Here is a 5,382-nt window from a genome sequence, read left to right as displayed (position 1 = left end):
GAATATGTTACACTTGTTCTGCACACCCTCTAAATGTCAATGGCTAAATTCTCTGCTGCTTTAATGCCACGGATATCAATGGAATTTTGCCAGCAGCTAATTCAGCTCCAAATCAGTGCAAGTAACTACTTTACCAACCTATATGTGCTTTCTTACCAAACATCCAATCTGTAGTTTACACTGCTGGTTACTTCAGTGCTGAATCTGCCCCATATACTGTATTTGCATGGCTCACGCAACTACCTCCAGTGCTCAAAGTGAGAAGAAAAAAGGGTTAGTGCCACATACTGCTGTTGCTCAGCTGACAAATAGTGAGTACATAACCAGATGGGGTGACCATTGTAGAACAGGTTTGCTTGGACTCTTGCATTAATTTTCTATTGCTTTGTCTCTTCTTTTTCATTTCTCTTCTCCTGTTTCCTTTACTTTCTGCAACCTTCTAAGCTGTTATTCTCAACACCTATTCTTCTTGCTCAAGTGAAACACGAGGACTTTTCCGTTTCTTTTGGGGGGGGGGGAATGGTTATCACTCCATTCCAATATGAGCACAGAGCTAGTCTAATTCTGAAACAGGTGCTATGTAGAGTGACCAAGGCAGTCACAGGCTTTCATATGGTCCCTCAGGAATTTGTATGAGGACAAATGAAATGTCCTCATTTTTCATTTCATCAAGCAAAATGTGCAAGATGTATTTGTGACTCCGAGATGTTTGTTAAAGGCATATTTCTATGCCAAGAATAATTTGCTCTGTGTTTACCAGGAACAAACAGTGTGATAAACAGTGTTTGTAGTGAAAGGAAAAATCACAGGAGCTTAGACACTATCAAAGCTGTTATTTTGTTCAAACTGAATGTTAATGACAGATGTTCAGTATCTTATGATAAACTCATTCAAAACGTTACAGTACTGGAAAGAAATCCTGCACTCTGAGAAATAAGCATTTATGTTGAATCAGAAATTGACAGTAATGATATCACCACAAATGTTTTAAAAAGTGAATTTTTGTCTTTTTCTAGGGGTATTTCATGATCCTAAAGAAGGTCACCACAAAATTGCCTCCATTTTTTATTTTGAAAATACGGTTGCATTAATGCTGTGATCTGTCAACTCTTGTCTTTCTTTTTTAAACCATCCTTAGGGAAATGTTTACACGACTGGATAAACTATTAGGCTCAGTCAGGCCAATAATCCACGTTTTACAAGCTTCCTACAGATATATTTAGAAATTCAAAGCACATGGCTTTGGACCTGCCTATTTAGGAGACTGCCTCTTTCCCAGTAGCATCCTGCTGTAGCTGTGGTCAAGAGAGGTGCTCGATCTGAATGTCCCTTGGTATAAAAAAGAGTTTCCAGCAGGGTATTTTACAGTGAGGGTCCCTTATCCTTAAAAAAATAAAAATAATTTTTAAAAAAAAGGAGATATACCTATCTCATAGAACTGGAAGGGACCCTGAAAGGTCATCAAGTCCAGTCCCCTGCCTTCACTAGCAGGACCAAGTACTGATTTTGCCCCAGATCCCTAAGTGGCCCCCTTGAGGATTGAATTCACAACCCTGGTTTAGCAAGCCAATGCTCAAACCACTGAGCTACCCCTCCCTTCGTCATACACACTCTCCTCTTTTGGTCCAAAATAACTCAAATCTGGTGCATTCAGGGCATGCTGCAAAGCCCATCTATTTACAAGTCTTTGAAGAAAAGAGTAATCTGCTAGGGGTTAATATTTGTTGGTTTGGTGGATGATTTAAGTTTTCCATTCTGGTTTGAAAGGGGAGAGAGAAGCTGGGGTTTTTTATTCTTTATGTGACTGCATTTTAATGTACATTACACACAGAAAACTACATTAAAATAACATTATTAGGGTTACAAAGTGAAGCACTGAAGGATTAGGAAGTCCCAGCATAAGGTTGTCCCCCTATGCAGCCTTTAATTATATGGTGTCAAGGGCCAGGATATCGGCGGCTGGACTAGTGGTTAGCGTAAGAGGGACAGGTCCACAAGCAAGCCCAGGTTAAAGACTAGAAGGTCAGGAGCCATAGTCAGGAATCAAGAGTCAAGATATCAGGAATCAGGTCAGGATCGGGAGACAAGAGCAGGTAGCACTGGGTGAGCAGTCCAATGCAGGGTGGAGCTCAGTTGTATGGATGACTTCCTGTTCTTCCTTCCAGTTTAATTAGGGGGAATGGGCCAATCAGGAGCTCTGGTGTTCCATCAGTTGGGGCCTAGGGGTGGAGCACACTATCTGAACAGGGCTTCAAGAAGTCCTGGTTCTAGCTGTTGATAAGGAGACATCAGGTGAAGGGCTGGAGCAAGGTGCCCCTCCACCCGCAGGAATCCTGTGGACCCTAGTGTGAGACCTATGGGTCATAACACATGGTCAGCTACGATTTTTCCCCACACACCCCCTGTCTCATTCCAGGCACAAAATGGACTGTGCTCACTGAATGCACAGTTACTTAATAGTTTTTTGTTTTTTCCTCATTGTTCAATGTGTGACTCCAGGCCTTAGTTACGACACACTAGTCAAACTCTGCTCTTCAGACAGAAAAATGTATTTCCCCATGGGATTTTCTGTAGTATCTGACTTTCACAGCTATTTACTGCCAGCAGCGGAATGATAAGTCAAGCATCTTGGGTTTAGTTCCAGCTTCTGGAGGGTAGTGGGCATATACCTATATTCTGCTTCTGTTCCCCCCATTCTGCTCTCATCCCCTCTGACCTGTCTCTTCTCCATTCCTGAGCCCAGTTCCAATCTCTTTGCCTAACTAATCCCAGCCTCCTGCTTTAGGCCTCACACCCAGGTTCCATCTCTCCTTTACACAGCCCAGTGCCCCAGTAGCCAGGAGCAGCACTTTCAGGGAAAGTCTCTCAACCCCTGCAGCCCTGCTCTGGTGCATGATCAGTGCAGATGGAATCTTTGGCGTATATTTAACTGCCAAACTCTAATAAGTCTCTCTTGTGAATTTCTGAACTGAATTTTTCAAAGGCTCATAACTTGGCCAGATTTGGGCAGTTTTTCACATGACAGCAAAAGACACATTCTTGACACTAAGGCAACCTCCCTGCCTTAAGCTCAAGTTCCTCTTCCAATGCATGGCAGTGCTAGAGCTTCTCAATGAAAAGTTAGCAATTTTTTTTTAACCTGAGCAAAACAATGCATTTCTTTCTAATCTTGCTCAGAGGGAAGACAACCATTTTTACAACCAAAAAACCTCAGTCTGAAGCAGACACCCAGCATGGAAAATTTCAGCCCAAACGGTTAGTGTTTGGCAAAGTAATAAGCAACTGAAAATAGGACCTTTATTACTGGAAGTGTCAGGCAACCTTAATTACAGGCAGCACTATCAACTCTGCCTATAATCAAAAGGAACCTACAGCTTCAGATAGGCACTTTTTATTTTTAGATAGATAATAAGACCCATCTTTGAAGCAGGGCCGGCTCCAGGCACCAGCCCACCAAGCATGTGCTTGGGGTGGCATCTGGAGGGCGATGGCACGGCGCTCCGGCCCGAGAGCGGGGCAGTGACTGGGCTCGCTGCCCTCCCCGTGGCGCTCCGGCCGGTCGGGGAGAGCGGGGCCCCGGCCGGGCTCGCCGCCCTCCTCCCGGCGCTCCGGCCGCCGGGGAGAGCGGAGCCCCGGCCAGGCTCTCCGCCCTCCCCCCGGCGCTCTGGCCACCGCGGAGAGCGGAGCCCCGGCCGGGGTTGCCGCCCTCCCCCTGGCGCTCCGGCCGGTCGGGGAGAGCGGGCCCACGGCCAGGCTCGGTGCCCTCCCCTGCTGCGCTCCCCACGGGGGCGGGGGGCGGCGGGAGGCTTTTTTGCCTGGGGCGGCAAAAAAGCCAGAGCCGGCCCTGCTTTGAAGTAATTTAGTTGAGAGACTATAACTACTTCAATCATAACATTTTATTTAACTGCTGTTGAAAGAACACAGGCAATCACATAATAAACGACCCTAAAATCCTGGCATAGTTAAGAAAAAAGCCTTAGAGGAGAAACAAAATGTAAAAGTAAGACTGATTTTCCATCTCCTATTCATGGCTAGGTACTGTTGGGTTAATTATTATATTTGTATTGCAGTAACATATAGGGGTACCAATCAAGGGTCAGAACCCCATTACGGTAAGTGCTATACAACACATGCCTTAAAAAAAATCCCTGCTCCATAAAGCTCATAAACTAGGTTTCAACAAGATGTATTAGGTAAATGAGACAAACATAGAGGCAGAGGAGGAAGCAGCAGTAAAGCAAGACAAATAAATATGATACAATAAGCAAAGGTCTCTGCTTGTTACTTGTCTAGACAGATCAGTGTGCAAGTTTATGTCTAGTCCCAGAACAAAACTCTATCACTTTATATTGGGAAGGTGTCAAGATGGATTAAGAACAGATTCTTGTAATTTTAATCATCATGCTGGAACCTTTGGCCAGGTTTTTTATTACCTGGCACTATCTACTAATGTAAAATATGTGCAAATCATTACCAGTCTGATTTGACAGTTTTGCACTCCCTTTGTACTAGTATAAAGGGATATAACAGCTGCATGGTAATGGTGAATCAAACCCCTTAACGGAATTTTCTGTTTCTAGGAATTAGGAGCCTATGCTGTATTCTGGTAATGCAGTATTGCCACCCTCCACTAATTTGTATATGTGGGTACACTTTTGAAATATCAAAGCAGCCTAGTATTGCAAAAGTTGGAGGGAAGTTTCCTGGTGGAAAAAAAAGTCCACTTCCACAGAAAAGATGGCATAGCCTGTCCCCTTCTCACAGGAAATATTATGCTGTTGCCTATCTCTCCCATGCAGGGACATGAACGTTCTTTCACTGAAGGCCCACTCAAGGGTGTGTGTGGATATTCTGCAGATTGAAAAAGCCTACAATAGTATCCATCCACACTCCTGTTACTTCAGGGGTGGCCCCTGGAGAGACAAGGTGTGGTGTTTTAGACCAAAAGTCAGGAAAGCAGAGGAGAGCAACTACTTCTTCCACACAACATAACTCTATGCAGCTTAGCACACAGGAGTGCCCACAGGAGGTATCATCATCATCAGTAGCGTAGCTAGGGGGGTTCAGGGGAAGCAGCCGCTTCCCCTCAGTACATTTTTCAAAATCGGCGCCTGCCAGGCCGCTGCTGGGGTCCTGCAGGCAAGTGGAGGGGGCAGCACGGTCGGACTCTGGCAGAGCCATTGGGGGGGGCGGCGGGCGCGGCCAGAGGAGCGAAGGGGCCAGCTCCTCGGCCATCGCGCCCCATGCTCAGTGCGGCCCCAACATCGCCGCCGCAGCTGCCTCCTGCGGCGGCTCAGGGCTCGGCGGCCGAGTGCTCCACAGCTGGCGGGCAGATCCCCTCTCCCCGGCAGCTTCCTGCTTCCGGGCCGAGGGAAGCAGGAA

This window comes from Terrapene carolina, unplaced genomic scaffold, assembly GCF_002925995.2.
Source record: "Terrapene carolina triunguis isolate 2854851 unplaced genomic scaffold, T_m_triunguis-2.0 Scaffold113, whole genome shotgun sequence".
NCBI lineage: Eukaryota > Metazoa > Chordata > Testudines > Emydidae > Terrapene > Terrapene triunguis.
The sequence above is the reverse complement of the archived record's forward strand: the minus strand, read 5'-3'. Positions refer to the sequence as shown.